The sequence below is a fragment of the Terrapene carolina genome, unplaced genomic scaffold (assembly GCF_002925995.2).
Source record: "Terrapene carolina triunguis isolate 2854851 unplaced genomic scaffold, T_m_triunguis-2.0 Scaffold236, whole genome shotgun sequence".
Taxonomy (NCBI): domain Eukaryota; kingdom Metazoa; phylum Chordata; order Testudines; family Emydidae; genus Terrapene; species Terrapene triunguis.
The window spans coordinates 1,027,340-1,053,829 of record NW_020664587.1 but is presented as its reverse complement, the minus strand read 5'-3'; the positions used below and the strand labels follow the sequence as shown (position 1 = coordinate 1,053,829).

At 48.1% G+C, this 26,490-nt stretch overlaps 1 protein-coding gene across 3 annotated transcripts in view; it reads right to left on the bottom strand.

Moving 5' to 3' along the window:
• EYA3 (EYA transcriptional coactivator and phosphatase 3) overlaps window positions 1-24,854 on the bottom strand; it is a 141,120-nt gene extending 116,266 nt beyond the window's left edge. For all 3 annotated transcript variants that reach the window (XM_024201430.3, XM_024201433.3, XM_024201432.3), the window contains exon 1: window positions 24,754-24,854. The gene's annotated coding sequence lies outside the window, so the exon portion shown is untranslated. The remainder of the gene's footprint in view (window positions 1-24,753) is intronic.
• Window positions 24,855-26,490: the final 1,636 nt, after the last annotated feature.

Here is a 26,490-nt window from a genome sequence, read left to right as displayed (position 1 = left end):
TTAAAGAAGTGAGAAACACGTGAGCGGAAAAGACTGGAGTTTGGAAATTTAGGATTCACAGCTCCGGTGGTTTCAAAGAAGTTGAGACCTGAACCACTGTAGAAAAGTTCCAAAAGAGATTTTTGTGCATTTTTGATCAATACAAGATTAATACCTTGATTCCTGCACCACATAAACCAAGTCCTTCTGATACTGAGGTATTCTCAGGTGGACAAAGGGATTCTCGATTTCAGGAGGAATTTAACAAGATCCTGAGAATATCTTGATTGCAATAAATCTTTGGTTCCAAGCATTGGCCACTAATCTCTAAACATCCAGATGATTCAAGAACCCTAGCAAAGGAGGTCCTCTCATGTCTGAAGTTTCCAGGGATTAGACTGAAATCTGAAACAGGCTGGGAAGCCAAGAATTCTGAGGACAGTTAGGAGTGAGCACTTGGAGCTCTTGGATGGAAGGGTGGGAAGGCATACAGCTGCAACTTTAGGTTATTTCTCATTCCCATATCTTCCCCTCATTTGGAAGCCAATATAGAGAGCAAAAGATCAGTATTTTTCTGTTGCCCTGGATCACTAACAAGTTCACCTAGTGAGGCCTGGTCTACACTAGGCGTTTATGTCGAATTTAGCGCCGTTACATCGACTTAACCCTGCACCCGTCCACACCACGAAGCTATTTAGTTCGACATAGAGCTCTCTTTTATTCGATTTCTGTACTCCTCCCCAATGAGGGTAGTAGCGCTAAATTCGACATGGCCATATCGAATTAGGCTAGGTGTGGATGGAAATCGACGCTAATAGCTCCGGGAGCTATCCCACAGTGCACCACTCTGTTGACGCTCTGGACAGCAGTCCGAGCTCGGATACTCTGACCAGCCACACCCCGGGAAAATTTGAATTCCTTTTCCTGTCTGGGCAGTTTGAATTGCATTTCCTGTTTGGACATCGTGGCGAGCTCAGCAGCAGTGGCAACGATGCAGAGCTCTCCAGCAGAGATGGCCGTGCAATCCCAGAATAGAAAGAGCATGGACTGATCGGGAAGTCTTGGATCTCATCGCTGTGTGGGGAGATGAGTCCGTGCTTTCCGAGCTGCGCTCCAAAAGACGGAATGCAAAGATCTATGAGAAGATCTCTAAAGCCATGGCAGAGAGAGGATACAGCCGGGATGCAACGCAGTGCCGCGTCAAAATCAAGGAGCTGAGACAAGGCTACCAAAAAACAAAAGAGGCAAACGGACGCTCCGGATCCCAGCCCCACACATCCCGTTTCTACGAGGCGCTGCATTCCATCCTAGGTGCGGCCGCCACCACTACCCCACCACTGACCGTGGACTCTGAGGATGGGATATTGTCCGCGGCCGGTTCCTCAGACATGTTAGCGGACGGGGAAGATGAGGAAGGAGATGAGGAGGACGAGGCAGTCGACAGCGCTTACAACGCTGATTTCCCCGACAGCCAGGATATCTTCATCACCCTTACAGAGATCCCCTACCAACCGTCCCCAGCCGTTATTCCAGACACAGATTCAGGGGAAGGATCAAGCAGTAAGTGCTCTAAACATGTAAACATTTATTTTTAACAGAACTGGAATATTTATAATATTAACAATGTGTTTTTCCTAAAGTGATTTAAACATGTAAACATTTATGCGCAACAAAACTGGAATATTTACAATATTAACAAAGGGTTTCTCATGATTTCTCTGCCTTAGGCGCTTCACTATTTAGTCCCAACTATTTAAAAAAAATTTAACAATGTCCGGTTATTCATGATTCTGCTGCCCAAGACACTCCACTCTTTAGTCTCAGTGCACCTACGCCAAAATCCGGTCAATATGGCCGGGGATAGACGCGAAATCCTCATGGGAGAACTCTTCGTAGGTCTCATGGAGGTACTTTTCCAGCCTGTTCATCAGGTTCCTGGGTAGGGCGATCTTATTGGGCCCTCCGTGGTAGGACACGTTTCCGCGCCACGACACAATCAGGTACTCCGGTATCATTGCCCTGCAGAGCATGGCGGCATACGGCCCTGGTTTCTGCATGCTTTCTCGAAGCATCCTTTCCCTCTGGCACTCCGAGATCCTCAGCAGGGTGATGTCGCTCATGACGCCCTGCTTTGAATTAGGTAGGGGAAAGTTAGTATTGGGACTGCTTGCCCGTTCCTTTACAGAACTGTAAGCGCCGGTTTACAGCCACGCGAGGGGGTGGGACAGGGACAGAGTTCATGCTTGCAGGATTGCTGCCAGCAGAGACTCGCATTGCTTTCAATGTGAAAGGAGGCCAGTGCCACTATTAAAGTTTTAAGCAGCCACAAGTCTACGGCTTACCATCTTTGCCAGCTACACAAAGTCCGGTGTCCTGCCCCGCTTCTCAGATCGCCACTGCAAGACCGCAGGCACTGTAGGCGAGGGCCGAAAATTCGATCTTGTCTTCTGTGGGCATGTGATAGGTGCAGTGCATGGTCTTGTTCACAGAGAAAGACTATGTTCTTTGTTCACAACTACATTTATCTGTCTCAGGAATTCACTCCCTTTTTCCAATTCCCACAGCCACATCTGCGACTGTCTCCCAACCCAGCCTGGCCTCACACTCCCAGAGGCTAGCGCAGATTAGGCGGAGGAAGAAGAGGACACGGGAAGACATGTTTGCTGAACTAATGGGATGCTCCCGAGCCCAGGCAGCCCAGCAGACACAGTGGAGGGAGAACTTGTCACAAATGCACCGGGCAAACATGGAACGGGAGGAGAGGTAGCGACAGGAGGACCAGCAGGCGACTCAAACGCTGCTTGGACTAATGAGGGAGCAAACGGACACGCTCCGCCGCCTTGTGGATGTTCTGCAGGACCGGAGGCAGGAGGAGAAAGCCCCGCTGCAGTCTATCTCTAACCGCCCTGCCCCGCCACCAAGTCCCATACCCCCCTCACCCAAAGTCCAAACACGAAGGGGCGGCAGGGGCCGTGAAAACTTTCACTCCACCCCTGCAGACTGCTCTAGCACTAGAAGGCTCTCATTCCCCAAAATTTGAAAAGTCCTTTCCTACCCGCCTCACACAAGACCCCGTCCAAGTTTCACCCCCCCGTTCCATGTGTGGTTGTTAATAAAAAATACGTTTCTGTTCATTACTGTTTCCATCCTGTTCTTTTGGAGGAGAGTCTGTCTGAAGGGGGGGAAGGGGCTTGGTAATTGGACAGGACAGTCACCTTTGGCGGGGGCAGGTCCAGCAGCAGGGCACATACACAGTGCAGTGACTAGTTACCCTGGTCAGTCTGGGAGGTGGTTTTCATGTTCTGGGGGGGGGGGGTTGCTCTGTGACTTTGTGGCGGGGGAGGGCAGTTACAGATCTAATGCAGTGGTCCTTACCCTGGATCACAGAGCCGCGCAGCAGGGGAGCTGTAACCCTCCTCCCCCTGCCAGACAGTCACATAGCCGACACATACACGCTGTCCCGCCCAGGACCAGTCCACCACTGCGAAGCCTGTCATTCCTGGAGTTTAGAAGCATCATTTGCATCACAACACTAAACCCGCCCCCCGCCACAGTCTGCGTCCCAGGTTTAAAACATTCCCGCGAAAACAGTAATAAAGACAACGGTGTTCATTAACAAAACAGAACAGATTTTATTTTTTGGGAAGGGGGTGAAGGGGGTATGTAACTGGAGAGGATAGTCAACGGTAACTGGGTAAAGAAACGGGGGCAAGTTCAGCTTCTGTGTCCACAAACTTAAAAGTCACTGGTGACCCTGCTCAGTCTGGAAACTGGCTTTCAAAGCCTCCCGGATGCACAGCGCGTCCCGCTGGGATCTTCTAATCACCCGGCTGTCTGGCTGGGCGTAATCAGCAGCCAGGCTATTTGCCTCAACCACCCACCCCGCCATAAAGGTCTCCCCCTTGCTCTCACAGAGATTGTGGAGCACACAGCAAGCTGCTATAACAATGGGGATATTGGTTTCGCTGAGATCACAGCGAGTCAGTAAGCTTCTCCATCTCCCCTTGAGACGGCCAAAAGCACACTCCACCACCATTCTGCACTTGCTCAGCCGGTAGTTGAACAGTTCTTTTTCTGTGTCCAGGGCGCCAGTATAGGGCTTCATGAGCCAGGGCATTAGCGGGTAGGCTGGGTCCCCAAGGATCACTGTAGGCATCTGTAGGCATCTCCACATCCTACTGCCGTAGCCTCCTCGCCTGATTTCTCTCTATCTGCCTCAGTGAAAGGTCGATGATGAGCTGCGAAGCGTTGACAACGGCCACAACTGCAGCGATGGTCGCAGCGGGATCCATGCTCGCAGTGCTGTGGCGTCCGCGCTGTCACTGACCAGAAAAGTGCGCGAACTGATTTCCCGCCGGCGCTTTCAGGGAGAGAGGGCGGGAGTGACGGTTGGATGACGACAGTTACCCAAAAGCACCCTCGAGACATTTTTTTTCCCCAGAAGGCATTGGGGGCTCGACCCAGAATTCCAATGGGCAGCGGGGACTGCGGGAACTGTGGGATAGCTGCCCACAGTGCACTGCTTCCAATGTCGACGCTTTCCCCGTTAGTGTGGACTGACAAAGTCGAATTACTGTCCTTAGTGTGGACACACACGTTCGACTTTGTAATATCGATTCCACATATTCGATTTAACTAAAATCGAACTACTCTCGTAGTGTAGACATACCCTGAGAAACCCATTTGGTGCTCAGCTCCTTGAAAACATCCAGACTGTGGCGTGGACAGTGGGTGTGCTGACATCGCGGTTACTGTCTTGGGCCTTGCAATGATGAGGTCCAAGGGTCAGAGTCAAAGCAGCGGCTCTTGGGTTCTGGGCTGCATGGCCTAATAGCCAGAGTCAATACAGTGGTCCTTGAGTTCAGGGCACCTTGGCCCAGTGACCAGAGTCAATACTGCGGCCCTTGAGTGCAGTGTAGCGTGGCCTAATGGCTAGAGTCAATATAGCAATTCTCAGGTACAGGGCAGGGTGGCATAGCAGCCAGGGTCAATATAGCAGCCCTCAGGTACAGGGCAGTGTGGTCTAATGGCCAATACCTGAGTGGACGCCACCAGGAGGGTGGCAGCCCGGGTACAGGGCCTGGACCCACCTGACTCCACCGGGTCCTGACCCAAGGCCCTAACAGTGGTGGAGTGGTCTGCCACTGGGTCAGCAGGCAATCCCACCAAAACCCGCTGACTTCACACAGGTGGGAGATACCAATCGCTCACTCTCCCTGGGTCACTTCCTACCACGCTTCGTGAAGCTGCAGTTCATGGGGCATCGGGATCCCTGGTCTCCTCAGCACAGGTAATTCCCTGGGGCTCCGTTGGCCACAGATCTCCAATATGGATCTCGGGATTGCTGGTTCCCGCAAGCAAGGGCTGTGACAGTTCCTCAGCTGGAGCCTCCACCAAAGGTCCTTCCTCTCTGGCATTCAGCCCAGACTGAGCCGAGCTGCTCCCTTTTATATTAGCATAGCACTTGGAGCATGCCCAGTACGGTCTGAGGGGCGGGACTTCCTCCACCCATAGTGTGGGATATGCACACCCCCTCACACTGACCTAATTCTCAATTGCTCAGTAACAGGTCTCGATGACCGTGCCAGTTAGTTCGAAAGTTCATTTTGCCCTGTATGTAGATAGCTTTCATCAACAGGCCTTGGGCAGCAGGAATAAGATCCTGGTGGCTACTTCAGTTCAGGACCTGCTCTTATTCCTCCATGCCAGTCTATGTAAGCCTTTTTTGTTTGTTTGTCACAGTCATGAATCTGTATATGGTAGAGTGCTCCCCTGTAATGACAGCTACCAGCACATTATCCGTGCTTTAGTATTTTCCATAGTCTGGAAGCTGTCAGATATACTTCACTTTAGATTTCATGAAAGGTTACTGGCAAAAACCATTGATGCCAGAATCCAGGAAGACAACTCCACCTAACTCACCGCAGTCTGTGACCAAAGAAAAGGGGTTTCCCAAACTAACAATACCATAGGGAGTCCACAGCCCATTTTACTGCCAGTGCTTCCTTCTCTATGATGGACTATATGTTTTCTCGAGGGAACAGCTTCTGGCTTATATAAAGTAATGAGTGTTCTTCTCCCTCAATCTCCTTCAAAAGGACTCCCCCTAGACCCACGTCTGAAGCATCAGTTTGCAGGATAAATCCGTTTGAAAAGCCTGGATTAAAAAAGACCAGAGCTCCTGCAATATCTTGAAAGCCTTATCATCCGACCACTCAAACCTTCCTTTCTTTATAAGGTCTGGGAGGTAGGCTGCAATTGTGGGAAATCCTGGCACAAGGCGCCAATAGTATCTGCCAGACCCACTAAGCACTGGATTTGGTTTTTTGTGTGGGCACTGGACAGCTGTCAACACTTGGACGTTACTCACTAGTGGCCACAGACAGACCCCTCCCATGGTGTATCCCAAAAAGGTGACTTTGTGGTTCCCTATTTTATGTTTTTCCTGGGTAGTTTTCAGGCCAGCATGTGCGAGGGCCTGGAGCACTGCTCCGAACTGCTTTATGTGGCTATCCCACTCCGGACTGTAGAGGATGTCATAAATAAATAAATAACAGTAGTCATCCAGGTAGGTGACTACATACTGTCCATTCCAGTTGTAGTACCCAGTACATTAGCCGCTGGTGTGTCTCCTTTGTGATCTCCAAGTAGTTGAGGATGGTGGCCTTAATTCTGGGGTAATCCTGAGTAGTCACCAGGTTGATCTCCCAGTAGACCAGCTGGGAACATTCGGTCAGATGAGGAGAGCCAACAAGATGGCCCAATACTCTGGGGCCACCGTGTTGCTACCGCCACCCACTCTAATGTCATAAGGAATGCCTCAGGGTCATCACCAGGGCCCATTTTCATATGCTTCACCAGGATCGATGCAGTCGATGGGGTTGAGTTTTAGGTCTGTGCTGTTGGATTCCCTGTTGCCGCCCCAGACTGGAAAAAGGACAGCATTTATTGCACTAGATGTTGCTGCAGATGCTGTTGCTGGGCTACTAGATCACTAATCAATTATTGCTGCTGTTGTGCTATCTGCTGTTATTATTGAGTGGCCAACTGTTGCAGCAACTGTTACTGTTGCTGCTGGGCAAACCGAGGGTTCTCCACAACCCATTTTAATAATCGAGGTCCATTATTTTTTAAGCAACATCATTTTTCCTTATCCCAAGGGCTATCAACATGCCCATATTCTCCACCAATTGTCATGAATCTGTACATGATAGAGCTTCCCCTTTAGGAGATGCATGTGGTGCGCTCACTAGCGAGTCTAATTACTCCCACCCCAGTGGGTGCTGCAGAGTGTGTCTTTCTAGACAGCCAGTGCTCAAACCTTCAGCCCCTCTCTCAGGGTCTCAGGCGAAACAACACCAGTCAATAAACAAAGTTAAACCAAAGAAAGAAAAAGAAAAAACAGTAGACAGCTCCTTTCAGGGAGATGGGCCCCTCTTCCTTCAGAGGGCCCTAGGAATTCCACAGCATACTCCAGAGATCACTGGGGCTCCAGTTTAAGTCTCACACTTTTCCCCCTTTTTGTTCAGGGAATCTGCTCCCACATTCTATGAGGGCAGAGGCTCTGCAGGCTGCCAGCCCTCTCTTCGGGGTTGGAGAAGTTCAACAGCCTGTTCCCTTCCCAGGGTTGTCCTCATCTGAGCAGAGTTTCCTCCTCTTAACTCCTTCAGTCCTGGCCTGATCTGTAGATGCACAGGGGCAGGGCCACTCCAGCTCAAAACAGCTCCTTAATCTCTTCCATGCTAGTGCGGAGTGTGTATGTCCCGTCACAGTCATGTTTGATATGCCAGGCTGAGACACTGCAGAATTTCGTGAAGTAAGGACTCTACACTATTTACGACCATCTTTAGCTCCAACAAACTGATATTGTGATGAGTTTCCCCAACAGGATCATTTTTCTTGATTTTGGCTCTACTCCAAACAAAAGAGTCTGCCAAGGATTTTCCCTGAGCTGGTTCATTTTTTATTTCCACCATTTCTGGGAGAAACAGTATGAGACATATTGGTCCTGAAAGTTCCAATGTTTAAGAAGGAACATTTGCAGGGATCCCCAAAAGTGTGTGACCTATATTATTCACACAAAACCCCCTCATGCTGGTCAGGGGCAGACACGGCAGAGCCAATACAATTAGAGATCGGATCAACGGATTGATCACATTTAGGATCTTGATTAACTTCTCTTGAGAAAATAGGAGTCTTCTGTGTCTTAGGGAACTATCTGATGAATAATGTTTTTCAAAAAGGAACAAGGGAACTCTTTTGCAGATCAATAATGAAATCATGACATAATCACTAAGGAGTCATCCTGATTGTGTGGAGTACTGCACAACAGTACCTTTATCTTTACCTTTGCTGGCTCAAACAGATCATCGGAATGACCATTAGATTTGATCACAGCAGAGATGACAGACAAAACAGTACTGCTGATCTTGTAATGACCTGAAGCACAGGCCAAACCAATTTTGCTGGTCCTTTTACTTCAAAATGGAGGAAGTGTTGGCGTCATTGTCATATGGGCACATGGAGACAGGCTTCCTTCAGGTCAGCTGGACATATGTGGTCTGGGCAATTACTTTCTGGACCAGGAGAACCAGTTTTTCCCATATCCAGTTAGGCCTTCATGACCAATAGGGTTAGTGTGGCTAGATCAAGCATTAAGGAGAAACCTCACTGTCTTTTGGATACTATAGGAAACTGGAGTAAAACCTTTAGAATCTCTTTTTGGGACCCACCAGAATTAAAGCCCCCCTTCCTCCCCTCCCAAGTCCAGAAGTACTGCATCCTCTATTACCTTTATATCTTTTACTATTATTATCTAGGAAGGCTTGGCTTATTCCCCTCCCAGATCGGGTGGGGAGCAGAAGTTTGAGAAGCTAGGAAAATCAAGGTGAGGGGCTCCTGAAATTTTAAGAGCTCCTATAATTTCAAGAGCTCATATATTAGATGATGTGCCCAAAAAAAGATTAAAAAAAGAATCTCAGCCTTCTCCTTCAATCCTTGAAGTTCCTGGGCTAACAACAATTCTTTGTTTGGGAGTGTTACCCCAGGAGCTACTCAGGGAGAGCTGTGCTGACTTGTAATAGGGAAGTAATTTTTGGTACATTTTAGTAAAAGAACTGGTGATTAAGTCTAGGTCAAAAATTTATGTTTCTTTGGAGCGACCTCTAACCTCTCCTTCCATTGTGCAGTGAGTTATTTATAATTTACTATTTTTCCCAAGTGATTCTGGTGTAAGAAAAAATACTGTTCTCTTCTTTCATTTCATTTTAAACCAATCCCATTTGGTTAAGGAGACGAGTTTCTCAATCTCTCTCAAGCGGATTAGGTCAGCAGTGAAAAGACCAGTATAATCCAACTCAGATGATTATACTGGAGAATTTTCAGAGAGGAATTCCTTGTGATGATATGGCATCTAGGCTGATAAGAATGATCTTCAAGGACAAAGCGGTACTGTGAGTTTTGACCTGATTTTGTTTCAGATTATGGTTCTTGGAGGAGAAAGATCTGCGATAGTGTCAGGTATGAGGAATACTGATTTCAAGACTTGGCATGGGGTGGCTTTTGGAAAGTAAATGTAGCTTCCTAGCCCAAGAGCAATTTGAGAGCTGTAGGTTACAGCTCCAAGGGGATGGAGAGGCCATCTTCTGTACCCATGTGTTGTATCGAGTTTGGGACATCCCCAAGAAAGGATGTAGACCTTGCACAATCATTCAAGTCTTCTTTTGAGTTAAAGTTTAAACTATTGAGGTAAAAGATGATGGCTTGTCTGAGGAATGGAAAGAGAAAACCCCATCAGCTTAGCTACAATACTGCGTAACCTTTTGGATATACAGCCTGTAGCTTAGTTACATGGCCTAGCCAGAGAGCCTGATGAGTAAAGCCCCTGAGGAGAAAATAAGAGAGCTGGGGAATGAAAACAGGAGTGGAGCACAGCAATTAGACCTCACCCACATTAGCAGTTTGTTATGCCATTTGTGGACATTTTCTTCCCACAGCACTGACCTTGGCATCAGTCTTCATAGAATCATAGACTTTAAGGTCAGAAGGGACCATTATGATCATCTACTCTGACCTCCTGCACAACGCAGGCCACAGAACTGTATCAAGCCTGTGTCTGAGCCATTGAAGTCCTCAAATCATGGTTTAAAGACTTCAAGATGCAGAGAATCTTCCAGCAAATGACCCATGCCCCACGCTGCAGAGGAAGGCGAAAAACCCCCAGGGCCTCTGCCAATCTGCCCTGGAGGAAAATTCCTTCCTGACCCTAAATATGGGGATCAGCTAAACCCTGAGCATGTGGGCAAGACTCACCAGCCAGACACCCAGGAAAGAATTCTCTGTGGTAACTCAGATCCCACCCCATCTAACATCCCATCACAAGCCATTGGGCATATTTACCGCTAATAGTCAAAGACCAATTAATTGCCAAAATTAGGCTATCCCATTATACCATTCCCTCCATAAACTTATCAAGCTTAGTCTTTAAGCCAGATATGTCTTTTGTTCCCACTACTCCCCTTGGAAGGCTGTTCCAGAACTTCACTCCTCTGATGATTAGAAACCTCCATCTAATTTCAAGTCTAAACTTCCTGATGGTCAGTTTATACCCATTTGTTCTTGTGTCCACATTGGTACTGAGCTTAAATAATTCCTCCCCTCCCTGGTATTTATTCCTCTGATATATTTATAGAGAGCAATCATATCTCCCCTCAGCCTTCTTTTGGTTAGGCTAAACAAGCCAAGCTCTTTGAGTCTCCTTTCATAAGACAAGTTTTCCATTCCTCGGATCATCCTAGTAGCCCTTCTCTGTACCTGTTCCAGGTTGAATTCATCCTTCTTAAACATGGGAGACCAGAACTGCACACAGTATTCCAAATGAGGTTTTACCAGTGCCTTGTATAACGGTACTAACACCTCCTTATCTCTACTGGAAATACCTCACCTGATGCATCCCAAGACCGCATTAGCTTTTTTCACGGCCATATCACATTGGCGGCTCATAGTCATCCTGTGATCAACCAATACTCCGAGGTCCTTCTCCTCCTCTGTTACTTCCAACTGATGCGTCCCCACTTTATAACAGTAATTCTTGTTATTAATCCCTAAATGCATGACCTTGCACTTTTCACTTTTCTTGAATGGCATACTAGTAGGTCTGTGAGTAAGCAATCTGCTGAGTTTGTACAAGTAGCACTGCTTCATGAAGACCTTTCTGCAGCTACATTTGGAACAAGAGACAGATCAGCCGCTCAAGGTACCAGAGTGGTAAAATGGCATCCCTTTGATATACTAACTAAGATGTACAGTAACTCCTCACTTAATGTTGTAGTTATGTTCCTGAAAAATGCAACTTTAAGTGAAACGATGTTAAACGAATCCAATTTTCCCATAAGATTTAACGTAAATGCGGGCAGTTAGGTTCCAAAGAAATTTTGGGGGGGGGGCAGACAAAAGGCATTATATACTGTACAGTACTATACTGTGGTTGGGAAGTGCCCCTGGCTTACCGCACACAGGCACAGCCCGCTGCAGGCAAGAACACTAGGAAGCACCTTAGCAGCGGCAGCTTCCCCGGAGAAGAACAGGCCCCAACTTTGCCGGAGGATGCTCCAGGCCCGCCTCTTCCTGTCCCCACTCCACTTCAGGCCCACCTCTTCCCACCCCCACTCACCTCCTCTCCGGAGCAGCCGCATCCCTGCTCCTCCTCCCACCGCCCACAAAGTCCTAAGCTGTTTGGCAGTGCTTAGGACTTTCTGGGAGGGAGCGGGAGGAGTGGAGATGCGGCGCTTCCCCGCTCCTCCCTCTCTCTCCCAGCGCTTCGCACTTTGGACTTTCTGGGAGGGAGGGGGAGGAGCAGAGATGCAGCGCTTCCCTGCTCCTCCCCCTCCCTCCCAGAAAGTCCTAAGCGCCACCAAACAGTTTGGCGGTGGGGGAAGCGCTGGGAGGGAGGGGGAGGAGGCGGAGAAGAGGAACTTGTGCAATGCTCCCTTGTAAAGTCGCTGCTCTTCCACAGAATCTTACGAACAGTGGACAGAGCAGGCAGCCAAACGAGGTTATAAGGGAACATTGCACAACTTTAAACAAGCATGTTCCCTTATTGAGCAGCGACGTAACTTTGAAACAATGTTAAGTGGGAGGATGTTAAGTGAGGAGTTACTGTACTTCAAAGAAAGGAGCTGCTGGAAGAAGCGAAGACTCCACTGGCTGCCTTCTAATAAATTAGACCATAGCTCCTCCAATAAATTACAAAAAGGGAGAGAGAATAGGGTTACCATCCGTCCGTATTTCCCCGGACATGTCCGGCTTTTGCGTCTTTAAATAGCCGTCCGGGAGGAATCGGTAACAAGGTTAAAAGGTCCCGGATTTTTCCCCTCCCTTCCATGCAGAGTGCGGCTGCTGATTGGGTGGCTGGGCCTGATTGAGCCGCTCCCATTGGCCTCCAGCAGCCAGAGCCCTCCCCTGCTCCCCCCCGCTGCCTGCAGCGTGTTTTGCCTACACGTGGACATGGGCATGGTAAGGGGAGTCCCGGGGGGCAGTCAGGGAGCAGGGGAAGGGTTGGATGGGTCCCTGGCCTCCACCTGCCACCCCCCCTCCACGCATCCCCCCCCCGTGGGTCCCCCCCCCCTGCCTGCCTCTCCCTTGCCTGCTTGTACTGCCAAAGCCGGCAGCAACTGCTGTCTGCTGCCCCTGGGTCCTAGTGCCCCCCATCCACTAATGGCAAGACAGGCTGCCCTTACCCTGCCCTTCCACCCTAGCCCCGAGCCTCTCCAACGCCCCAAACCCCTCATCCCCAGCCCCAGCCCTCATCCACCCACACCCTAATCCTCTGCCACAGCCCTGAGCCTCCTCCTGCATCATGAACCCCTCATCCCCAGCCAGAGCCCTCATCCCCCCCGCACCCTAATCCTCTGCCCCAGCCCTGACCCCTCATCCCCCTGCACCCTAATCCTCTGCCCCAGCCCTGAGCCCCCTCCTGCATCATGAACCCCTCATCCTCAGCCCCACAGCCCTCACCCTTGCACCCCCTCCTATCCCCAAACTCCCTCCCCCTTCCCACACACCCCCTCCTGCCCTCAAACTCCCTCCCAAAGCCTGCACCCCTCCCTTTGCACCGCCTCCCACCCCCAAACTCCATCCCAGAGTCTGCACCCCTCACCCCCTCCTGCACACCCACCCCCTGCCCCAGCCCGGAGCCTGCACCCAAACTCTATCCCAGAGCCTGCACCCCAATCCCCAGCCCAGGACCTGCACCCCAGACCTCCTCTCCCCACCCAACCCCCCTCCCAGAGCCTTAGGCAGGTCAGGGAGGCGGGTTCTGGGCACCACCAAAATTTCTACAACCCTGCCACCCATGCGAGTGGATAAGGGTCGGGGCAGTCAGGGGACAGGTAGGGTCCTGGGGGGCAGTTAGGGTTGGGGGTTCTCAGCAGGGGGCAGTCAGGGGACAAGAAGCAGGGAGGATTGGGGGTTCTGAGGGGGGCAGTCAGGGGGTGGGAAGTGGGAGGGAGTGGATGGGGGCGGGGCTCCCCCCCCCCCCGTGTCCTCTGTTTTGATCGTGGAAATATGGTAACCCTAAGAGAGAATTCACAGCAAGAGAAAGATGGAAGGAAAGTGAAAAAAGGCTCTCCTAAACCTACTAGTCATAGGACCCACTAGCAAGTGCTATAGGTAATGCTCTGGTAAGAAGACCGGTCCTTACTTGCAGCTGCTCAGATTCTTATCAGAGTGCTGTTCCTGAACATTGCTTGGAAGGTCACTTTTATACATAGGTCTCTGGCTAGTTGGCTTCTGATAATGTCACTTTTCAAACTTGAATAACAAAGATTTTTAGAAGACCTAATCACTGGACGGGTGTAGTACATGGCATGTACCAGCCTGCCAAGTCTCAGTTTTAATTAAAATTCAATTTGTTTTTTTAGTTGGAAGTAGAAAGAGGAGCACTGAGCTTTAACAACAACAACAAAAATACTGTTTCTGTCAACTAAAAAGACATCTAAGGTGACTTAGGCCTGTTCTACACTACTAAGTTTTACTGGTAAAACATGCTTTATTTTGGCACATCCTTGTGAGCATCCATACTCAATTTTGAATCCTACTGATAAAACTCTGACTTTCTGATCAAATTAAGCCACCTCCCCAAATGACAGAAGCCACCTACCAGCCCTGTTCCACCAATAAAATGCCTGTGTCGACACTGCATTCATAAAAACAGTCTTCCAGCACACTCCCACAAGTGCCCCTGTCCCCACAATAGTGACTGCTCTGGCCACAGTTCTGTTCTTTGCTGCCGACTGATTGGAAGCCTTTGAAAATCCCAGAGTGTTTTTGAAATGCTTCTCTTCCTGATAGCCCACCTGGCTCCATCTGAAGCTGCAGGAAAGCCATGTGCTGCTGCCTGGTCCAGGAAAGAAGTCTTGGTTTCTGTCTGCCTGTAGGGAGAAGAGGCAGTGCAAGCCCAGCTGAGGAATACCCTCTGAAATAATTTGGACATGGCAGAGAAGATGTCGCAGTTGGGATACAAGAGGGATGAGCAGTGTGACAGACTGAAAATTTCCTGCAATATCCTGAATGAACTTTACTGAATTAAGTTAAACCTTACTGAAATTTGTTTTAAACATCTTGGAAGTTCACTGTATTAAAATACAGTTGTATATGCATTATTGTATGTACTTCCATGTGACAAGTAAACAGGAGAACAACAGGGGCATTTCATTTCAGAAAGGGGAACTACACAACAATGAGGAAGCTAGTTAAACAGAAATTAAAAGGTACAGTCCCAAAAGTGAAATGTATGCAAGCTGCATGGAAATTTATTTAAAGCACCATAATAGAGGCTCAAATTAAATGGATACCCCTTAAAAAACACAAGTAAGAGGACCAAAAAAAGTGCCACCATGGATAAACCACAAAGTAAAGGAAGCAGTTAGAGGCAAAAAGGCTTCTTTCCTACTGAGGAAAATAGAAAGAAGTATAAACTCTGGCAAGTCAGGTGTAAAATAATAATTAGGTAGGCCACATACAGCAACTAGCCAAAGACTCAAAAAATAACATCAATTTTTTTTTAAGTGCATCAGAAGCAGGAAACTTGCTAAACAATCTGTGGGGCCACTGGACGACTGAGGTGCTAAAGGAGCACTCAAGGAAGATAAGGCCACTATGGAGAAACTAAATGAATTATTTGCATCAGTATTCACTGCAGAAAATGTGAGGGAGATTCCCACACCGGAGCCATTCTTTTTAGGTGACAAATCTGAGGAACTGTCCCAGATTGAGTTGTCATTAAGAGGAGGCTTTGGAACAAATTAATAAATTAAACAGTAAGAAGTCACTAGGACCAGAAGGTATTCATCCAAGAGTTATGAAGGAACTCAAATTGCAGAACTACTATCTGTGGTATGTAACTTATCATTTAAATCAGCTTCTGTACCAGATGACTGGAGGATAGCTAATGTGATACCAATTTTTAAAATAACTCTAGAGGCAATCCTGGGAATTACAGGTTGGTAAACCTAATTTCAGTATCAGGCAAATTGGTTGAAACTATAGTAAAGAACAGAATTATCAGAGACACAGATGAACATGATTTGTTGGGGAAGAATCAACGTAGCTATTGTAAAGGGAAATCATGCCTGAGGGTATCAACAAACATGTGGACAATGGTGCTCCAATGGATATAGTGTACTTGGACTTTCAGAAAGCCTTTGACAAGGTCCCTCACCAAAGGCTCTTAAGCAAAGTAAGCAGTCATGGGATAAGAGGGAAGGTTCTCTCATGGATCAGTAACTGGTTAAAAGATAGAAAACAAAGAGTAGGAATAAAGGGCCAGTTTTCAGAATGGAGAGAGGTAAATAGTGGTGTCCCCCAGGTGTCTGTACTTCAACATATTCATAAACAATCTGGAAAAGGGATAAAAAGAACTAGATAAGTTCATGGAGGATAGGTCCATCAATGGCTATTGGCCAGGATGGGCAGGGACGCAACACCATGCTCTGAATGTCCCTAAGCCTCTGACTGCCAGATGCTGGGAGTGAACGCCAGGGGATGGATCACTCAATTATTGCCTGTTCTGCTCATTCCCTCTGAAGCACCTGGCATTGGCCACTGTTGGAAGACAGGATACTACACTAGATGGACTATTGGTCTGACCCAGTATGGCTGTTCTTATGTTCCTAAGGTTGTCACATCTCCAGAGAAGCCACCTCCTGGAAAAGTACATATACTACCTCAGACTGGATTCTCCAGGGACCAACAGACAAAGGAAGGGTTTCTGGATATATAGCCTTGTTTAAAACTGGCTCTTGGCCTTGTTCCTGATCCAGCAAACAGACAGTATCCCTGGTCCACAGAGGGCCCCAACCTTAAGGTAGGACTGGGTGCTTGTTCTGAGCTGAAGCTGTGATGAACCGGTAACCATAAGGAACCCTCTTGGGTGGTGCACCGAAGGACTGCTCCTGCCAGAATCCATGTTAGGGTTGAGGGTAATTCTGGTAAGCTTAGTAGCATGTGTGTAGGTTCTTCTATCATTGTAATACGTTTTCTCGCTAATGCTTTTCACTTTAAGAATAAGCAAGGTTGCACAGAAAGAACTATGTAGCAACCTGTAACTGTAGAAATTACACCTATCTGTCTCTGAAGAGAAAGCAAGCAGGTGTCCTTGGGCAACCTATCTGTGCTGGGAAATACACAATGAAGGCAGGGAACTGTGCAGCCTGGAAATTCCCTGTTCAGAAGGGAGAGGAGCCCAACAGTGGGTGTCGCTGGGCTACTGCGAAAAAGCGGAGGCCAAAAGAAAATCTGGGACTGGCCTCCATACATGCCACTTCTCTGAGGCACTGGATGCCATACTTTGCGGGGACCCCATCACCACTCCACAAGTGACAGTGGACACCTCAAGAGACCCAGAAGAAGGAAGTGGTGACACAGAGACCTCTTGGCAAAGGGTCCTCTGTTCTTTAAAACAACTCATCTCAGACCTGACAAACTCACTACACCAAACACATCGTGCAGGATATTTATCCATAAAGAGTTACATGTTAGGAATCTAAAGAAACTTCATAACTTCTCAAGATTCATAATTTTTGTGAGATGTGCATACAGGAAATATGTAAGAAATAATGTATGTATTCTGAAAGTATGCTTTATGGACTCGGAGTAAAAGTTAGTCACCAGTGGATACAATGTCTTGGTGATGGCCCACTGCAGCAGGACAGAGTTGTCACCCTGCCCTGGTTAGGCGGTGATGTAATGCAAGGCTCAACTGTCTAGCCTTGCTCCATTGCAAAGCTATCAATGGAAAACCCTCAGAGACAATTGCAAACAATTGAAACTGCTTGTAGGTAAAAAAGGAACATTACAAAGGAGTGCTGCTTTGAGTATATATACCTGTGATTCGTTCAGGAGTAATCAGCACCTTACATTTAGCTCTTAAGTTATTTAAAATGTTTTTAAGAAGTTCTTTCATTATTTATTACTGCTCAATAAAATTGTTTTTAGTAAAAATCATGATTTATTTACTGCATTACAAATCAGGCATGTGATGTCATCCGCACCCCTCCCACCAGATTTACAAGAAGCATTTACACTTATTAAATTCATATACAAGCAAAGTACAGTTTACTCACAAAGTGTCACAATAGCAAAGCAGCATGCTGCAATACTATGGCACAATGTTAGAGTTCTTTTAAGGCGTCCCATGCAGCACCTGTGAACAGCCTGACAGCATCGATGCACTCTGATAGTTGCCCTTGTGGCTGGCTGTTAAAGATCAGCAGACACTCCTTTCCACCTCGCGATAACATTTCTCCCTTTGCTTCACAAATATTATGTAAAACACAACATACAACAACAACAATAGGAATATTTGGCTCACAGAGATCCAGCCTAATCATGAGGCACCTCCAGCATCCTTTCAATCTACTAAATGCACATTCAACAGTCATCATCCTGCACCTGCTCACGTGGTAGTTAGATCTTTCCTTGCTGCCATCCAGGCCCCTGCTGCACGGTCTCATGAGCCAGGGAAGCAAACAGTAAGCTGGGTCACTGAGAATCTCAGTTGGTACTGCAACCCCACCAATGTTAATACATCAGTCAGGGGAAAATGTCCCTGCTTGTAGCTTTTCAAGAAGTCCTATACTTCTAAAGATGTGAGCACAATGCCCCTTCCCTGACTACCCAATGTTCACATCAGTGAAACATCCCTGGTGATCCACCGACGCTTGCATAATCATGGAGAAGTACCCCTTCTATTCATAGTCTCAAAAACAAGGGGGGGGGGATATCAGAATGGGGATGTGTGTCCTATCATCTCACCACAGTTTGGGAAACCCACTGCATAGAATCTCTAGTATAATATTTCTCTATTATTTCCTACACATTGCCCAGATTGAGTCACAGTCCTTGGCAGCAGGACGTGCTGAAAGGCTTTGCACATTTAGATAATAACAGCCCTACTGTAGATTTTTCGACACCAAACTGATTGTCCACAGATCAACAGCAATCTGGGATGGCAAGATTCCAGGGTGCGATCGTCACCCACTTTTCCACTGTCAAAAGCAGCTCTCATTTTGGTATCTTTGCACTGGAGGACTGGAGAAAGCTCAGTGCACAACTTCAGGAGTGTGGCCATCCACATGTGAAAAATTTGCATCCACGGCTGATCATCCCAAATTTGCATCACGATCTGATTCCACCACTTGGTGCTCAACTCACAGACCCAGAAATTCCACTCCACCGCATGTACCAAGTCAGAGAATGCCTGCAGCAGCTAGCAGTTGTCAGTCACTATCTGCATCATCCACTCCCTCCTTGGTATTCTCGTTTTCGCTGCTGCATGGCTGGCGCTGTGGTAGCTGTTGAAGTTCCACAAACACAGAAGAATTTGGTGCCCAGTCTCTAAAACAGACATGAGAACACCATTGATCTGTTCAGCAGCCATGCTTCTGCCAGCGAGATGGCAAAAAGATTGAAAAGTAGCATGAGGAAGAACAGATTATGGGATGTAAGAGAGGAACTTTGGGAATTTTATAAATGGCACAAAAAGAGAAGATTACGGTATCAAAGGGAATTGTGGGCGTTTAACCCCAAGTTCCCACAATTCCCTGAGAGGAGTGCTGGTATCCCCCAATGCACTCCAAAAACCTCCCACAAGAAAACACACTAGACAGTGGCACAGGAACACTGGGCTGTCTGCCCACAGTGCCTCATACCATCTTCTGATGATACAACCACTTTCAGTGAGGACATGTGGCACTGGCAAAGGCAGTCATGCACGCATGTGCTCTAGAAATACTGCAATGCAGAGAGCTGTATGTGGACAAAAATGCTACTGATAAAGCTTTCTAGCGTAAACATGGACTCAGATTATAGCTGGAGAAGATATTTGTGATGGGATGTAATCCCCACACTGGCCCTGCAAAAGCTGAATTAGACCCAGTGGGCCAAATCAGCCAATTAAGCTGCAAACTGGGGAGCTTTAGGCTGTGTGGAGGGAGCTAATTAGAAGGAAGCTCACCTGTGAGGGGACAGGAGGGGATTCTATAAAACCAGGAGGCCCGCAACCACGTAAGGATCAGCAGGGAGGAATCCTGCAGTCCCTCTGCCTGAAGTAGGGGAGAAGCAGCATGGTAGGAAGGAGTCCAGGGGTAAGAACAGTAAGGTTGGGGTAGATGCAGACCTTAACTGTTTACTAAGGGCCCCGGGTTGGCCCCCAGAGTAGAGGATGGGCCTGGGTTTCCCTGCCAACCGGTATTACTAAGGGAAGTGGATACAAAGCCTGTTGGCATCACTGCGGGAGCGACACAGTCAGGGCGGCAGCCGTGAGGGCTGCCTGATGCTGCTTCTGGAGAGAACCTTTAACGACCAACCTGGAACGGGAAATTGCCGAGTGACCTGGACGGACGGTGGAATCCCAAAGAGGAAGCTGCAGCTCCCGCAGTCAAAAAGAGGGCACAGAGTGAGAAAGAGACAATGACAAAGTGCAACCTCAGGAAGGGGCGTCGGCCTCAGAGCTAATACCCAGAACCACCAGGAGGAGGCACCCATCTAGCAGTGTAGACGACCCCATCACAATTGGTGGTGAATGTGGGCATGATAGTCATCCCTGACAAAAGGGATCAGTGACAGACTGTGCATGATGAGCACCCCAAGGTGAGGTGTTAGAGACTGTAAGGGAGTCGAACCTTGACAAAGGGGCCATAACAAAGAAAGAACCCCTAAGGGAAAGAGAGATGGAGATTCCTACAGTACAGACTTCTTTCGCTGAGGGAAGTTATCCCACACCAGAGTTGATGCCGGAGGTGCCACTCTCACAGAAGGGAGATCATAAGCAACAGGGATGGGTCCATGCTATATGGGGACAGATACTGGAAAATCAACAGAGACTGTGGGAGACCCAAGTATACTTACAGGACTATTTGGTGAGAGTAGCTGATCAAGACCAGCAGCTGTATAAAAACCTACAAGAGGGAAGTTGGAGAGGTTGTAAGGGCCAGGTGCTCCAGGACTAGGAGGCCAGAGGCCAATGCAGAAGGCATTATAGCTGTGAGTGCAGGAAACACCTGAAGAGAGGGTGCCCCTATTTATATAGAGATAAAAACCCTGTGACAATCCTATACACCAAGTTTCTGCCTAATGCAGGTTAAATTAGCAAAGTTACAAACTTCACAATACCCAGCTTAATACTATGAAGGATATGGGTGCAGCTAGCCCTGAACTGTGCCAAATACATCCAGATATCATAAACAATAATTCTGAACACACTGATTAAGTCCTTTCCCACAGCACTGCACAATCAGGACAGTGTCCCAGATTATTTATTTGATATTTTACTGCATTCCAAGTTCTCAATATGCTGTAAGCTTCTGTATTAAAAATGGATAGCCGCATTGTAGGTGGTGTCAGGGTGCGGATGGAAAAGGGAAGTTTACATCAAGATAATGCAGTAGTCAAACTGGCTATCACCTCCTTGTGCATCTCCCTGCCTTTAGACCAGTGGTTCCCAAACTTTAACAACCTGTGAACCCCTTGTGACATTGCAGTCTATATGATTTTATAAAAATATGCTAATGGGTGAATTAGCCATTAGCATATTTTTATGCTTGGGGGGGTTAGTGTACACCAAGCCTTAAATGTCAAATCTCGCAATCCCCCTCCTAAAAATGAATATTTCCAGGGATTTTCTCCTTTACCTGAGTATAAATTATAAAAGCAGTGATCTTGGGAATATAAAATTTGTTTTTATAACATGCTTATTACACACTATTATTATTTATCATTATAGTATTTTTATTACATTATGAAAATGGCAACACTCTTCCAAGATCTCACTTTCGTAGCTTGTGTCACTTTGAATAAGCCTTTTATAAGACAAGGCTCCTGTGTTTCATCAAGGAGTATCAGATGTGAAACAGCATAAAGGTATTTAAGAAGCCAACTCAAAGAGTTCCTCCTACACAAGCATTCAGGTCTTCAGGCAAACAACGCACATTACAACAAAGCTTAAACTTGTTCATAATAATTTTAAAAACAATACTAGCTGCCTATTTAATTTTAAAAACAGCAAAAAATATCCACCTCCCTTTCCATTTCTTATAAGGAGTCTTGAAGTTTAAATCTCCTCAGTGTGACAGATATGCTTAGCTCCTGGAAGTCCAGGGGCTCCGGGCTGCTGGCCCTGTGCTGCCCAGGATCCCTAGGGACAGCTCTGTCCACCGTTAGGGAATTTCCCCCCCCCCCCCAAGAACCCGCTGTAACATTTCACAAACCCCAGTTTGAGAACCACTGCTCTAGACTCTCCAAACCCTCAAAATGCTACTGTTAAAAAAGAGAGAGGGAAAAAAAAGGTACCTTGCCTGATGCTCTGATCACATCTAGTATATCTAGCTTTGGCTTCCCCACACCTTTATATCTTTTAAATTTGAGCTCCTGACCCGACCTTTACCTTCAAAGCCCTTCACAATTCAGCACTTCCCACTGAACTGATTTTACCCCTCAAAGCACACAATAAGCCACCTCCCTAGCTGCATTTCCCAGTGTCACCTCGTGGCCTTTTTCCGTGCTGCTGTTCACACCCAGCTCACCAAGCCTCATCTTCTTTCTCAAGACTCTCCTTAAAACAAATCCCTTCTGTGAGATCTATAAAACCTTACTCTTGCTCTTATAGTGGAAGTATCCAAGTTACAAACCCACGAGGTACATGAATGTATTACTAGCCAAAGTAGATATTGCTGTAATCTTTGTCCTCTTTTTTCCCCCACCTCCTTATTGATCACTATAATGCATCAACACATTATGTAGTAACCTGGGTCGTGATACTGCAAGCTGATATCTAGTGATAGATCTTTATGCTCATTTAGAGCCCCACTGACCTCATCCACATGGACACAGGAGTCTGTACGGATTAGCTAGTGGGATCAGGGCTTCAGACTGTTAGTCCTTGGGCAGGAACATTGTCATTTGTCTCAGACGTGCACTGCCCACAGTGGTACTAAATAAAAATTAGCAGTCTCTGCCACTAACTCTAGAGTTTATGGGCTTAGGAAACGAGAGTTCCCTTAAGCAGTCTCTCCCCACCATAAAGATCTGTTATAGCAAAGCTTGACACTATTTCAAACCACCTCATGTATCTCTGACTTCCTAATATTGTAACCTTACACCCTGATTTGGCGTATTAAAGAGGCAGTCATCTTAAGTATCATTTTTACAAGTTTACAAAGATTAAAACTGAAAATGTTAAAAATCTAATTAGCTTTACATCTTTAATGTCATTTACTTTTTCCATTTCTCCCAGGTAGGACAATGAAAGTAGTTTTTAGTCAATTTCACATTCAAATTCTCCTGCACTAGCCTTGCACTGCAAAGCATGAAAAAAAAATCTACTGGTATCAGGTTGAATTTTTCCAAATATTAATTCAGGGGCAATTTTGACTTGCCAATATACCTTTGACATCAATGTACTGTATACATTTCTAGCACACCTCAATACCCAAGGAGAACAACATTTTGGGACCACTTTATCTTATGGACAAATCTAATCATTTAAACAAAAACATTCCAATCTGCTTTACCCAGCCTTCCTGTGTGTCTTTGGATCCTGACCAAGATCAAGCTCACCATAAATCCAGGACAGTCATCAGCTGTTTGTGGGACCCACTATTTACACCAATAAGCTCAGCCTGTGGCACATGAAACTAAGAAACAGTATGCTAGCTTATCATGGAGATTCTTCCACAAATCCTATTACCACACACTCTGCAAAACACGGATACTTTTTTATATACAGCCCAATTCAAAAGTTATCCTACAACTAGACATTTAAAGGTTAAAAATGTTTACAGATGGTAAATGAATCAGAACTGAGAATTATGGTCAGCCAATATCTACGACTTGCTACAGTCAGTACCACAAAATGCAAAACACACAATTCTAGGCTGATGGGCCAGTGACCATTTCAAAGTCCAATTTCACATAAAGTTTAAACCATCTAAGCCATAAATGAGTGCTCACGCCTAAAATCTTAAGTGATAAGAAGCATTAAGGTCTAATTAAAAAGTTGTGAAATATACTGTACGCAACCAAAATCACATCACAAAAGGGCACAATGGTATTCACAATGACATGATTTTAAGGAAAGGAAAGGCCACCGCTACATAATGTCAGCAGAACAGCAAACTTTTCCCCAATAGTGAAAATTAGGATTCCTGTGCAGCTACAGACAGAAGTCACCATAAGAGAAAAGTAAATTAAAACCCCTCTAATTCTACAACATTCTTTCTGAGATGGCATGACCAATACAGCACACAGTGTCCAGCTGAGGGTGTAACACTGATTTATATAATGGCATTACATTTTGTCTTTAATTCTCCATCTCATTCTTATGCGCCCTAACATCTTGTTTCTTTTTACTATCAAAGTGGTAGCCGTGTTAGTCTGGATCTGTAAAAGCAGCAAAGAGTCCTGTGGCACCTTATAGACTAACAGACGTATAGGAGCATGATCTTTCGAGGGTGAATACCCACTTCTTCGGATGCATGACATCCATCCATGAAAGCTCATGCTCCTATACGTCTGTTAGTCTATAAGGTGCCACAGGACTCTTTGCTGCTTTCTTTTTACTGTAGCTGCATATAGAGAAGAGGTTTTCATTTAACTGTCCACAAGCACATGGTTTCTTAACAATCTGGAACTCTGTATTTAGAATCCAGACAATACATCACAATATGGTTAATGCTCTATAGGCTTTCATGCGGCAGAAACAGTGCTAGCCACAGGTACAGAAAGTAAGTCCATGTTTACAGGCTATTGGAGTTGGATGGAAGGACTCAGCAGGGAAATTGGTACATTTACAGGCACTGACCGTTTCACTGAGGCTGTACACGAAAGAAACCTTCACATTAATTTGTACGGCTCGCTCAGGGGCTATCCCCCCTCCCCCAGCCAGCCCTTAGTCACTACAGTGACCACAAGCCCACTGTCTCCTAAGCTCAGCTGCCATACACTCCCACCCAGCCGCGGCCCCACAGGAGATCCATCTCCGGGCGCTCCGCCCCACAGCGGAGGCCTGGCGGGGTGAAGTAGCAGCAGCGCCGTGGGGGGCGCAGTGACGGGGGGGACCACTCAGTTCCCGCCATGCAGGTCCCGGGGAGGGGCTAGGCATATCCACGCGGGGGGGGGCAGGACACGCGTGAGTATCTCTCGTCGGGGGGGGCTGCTATGGCGGGGGTCCCTGGGTCTCGCGAGAAGGAGCCTGCAGAGGCCAGCGGAGCAGCCTCTTACCGTGAAGCGGCAGCTCCGGAGCCGGCCCCGGCAATGCGTCCCCTGGGGGACATGGCAGCGGCCGTGGCGGTCGGTACAAGGAACACTCAGCTCGGAGCCCAGCCAGGCAGCGTAACCCGGAAGCAGAACCCCGCTCAGCCGGAAGTGACGCTGCGGTGGGGTTGGGAGCAGCCCGGCTCGGCTGCCCTGTTTGGTTCTTTCTTCGTCCTCAGCTCGAGCTCGGGCGCGGAGCTGGGCCGGTCGCCTTAGCGACGCTGGCCCGCTCGGGCCGGGTCAGGCCGGATCAGCCTGTGGAGCCGGGGCGAGCTGTGGGAAGCACGGGGCACCTGGGTTAGTGCCATAAACCCGGCGAAAGCGGCACTCGGCCTGAGGCCCGCCCACCTCCCCTTTGTAGGTGCCCCGACAGGTACCAGTCCGGCCCACGAGGTGTCACCCAGGAGCTGCTCAGTGCCAGCTCGTCAGCCTGCCTAGGACCGCGCGTCTGGCGCAATAGAAATTGTATGGCGGGCCATGACTGCTCACAAAACTGGGCTTGGAGTGCTGGAGTTGGTGAGGGCTCGGTTTGGAGTGCAGGCTCTGGGGTGGAGCTAGAAATGAGGGAGGGGGCTCTGTGGGGGGGGGTGAGGGCACTGGCTGGGGATGAGGCGTTTGGGGTGTAGGAGGGGGCTCTGGGCTGGGACAGATGGGTTTGGAGGGTGGAAGGGGGATCAGGACTGGGGCAGTGTGTTGGGGTTACCACAAGTGGCTCCCAGAAGCAGCAGCATGTCCCTTCTCCAACTCCTATACAGAGGTGTGGCCAGGCGGCTCTGCACGCTACCCCCTCCGCAGGCACCGTCCCTGCAGCTCCCATTGGCCATGGTTCCCGGCCAATGGGAGCTTCAAGGCAGCGCTTGGGGTGGGGGCAGCCTGCAGAGTGGAGTCCCCTGGCTGTCCCTCCGTGTAGGAGCCGGAGGGCCATGTCACTGCTTCTGGCTCCTCACCCTGCTCCCCAGCTGGAATGCCAGAGCGGGGCAAACCCCAGACCCCGATCCCCAGCAGGAGATCACAGGCAGGAGTAAAATGGCTGGCGGCCCAAATCCAGCCCACGGGCCGTAGTTTGCCCACCCCCTGCTCTGGCGTGTCATGACGTGCAGTGAAACAGTCGGAACATGTGGAGGAGGCGTGCTGTCTATTGCCGAGGTGGCAAGCGCCACTCCTGCCTGATGCTGAGGTTTGCTTACTGTACTGGTAACTGAGCACCCAAGCTAGGCATGACACAGTAACAAGTGAAGGTGTGAGCCATGCCCATGGGAGCTTACAGGGTGAGACCCTGATCACGCAGTAGGGTCGCCAGGGCTGGTGTTAGACTTTCTGGGGTCAGCAATCAAAGCCCAAGAGCAAGCCTCACCGTCTGGAGCCGAAGACTGTGCCCCATTGCACTGGGCCAAAGCTGAAGCCTGAGTCTCACTGGCCGGGTCCGAAACCTGAGGACTACATCCCTTAGTGGCAGGGCTCAGGTCACAGGCCCCCTGCCTGGGGCTGAAAGCCCTTAGGCTTTGGTTCCCCCGCCCAGAGCAGTGAAGCTCAGGCTTTGCTGTCTTCCCCCCCCCCCTCTCCCCCCCAGCTGGGCTCTGGCGGGCTCAGGCTTCAGTCCCCCCTTCTGGGGTCATGTAGTAATTTTTGTTGTCAGAAAGGGTCAGGTGAAGGGGTAAAGTTTGAGAACCCCTGAGCTAGAGTAATAAAAAGGACTTTGCAGTG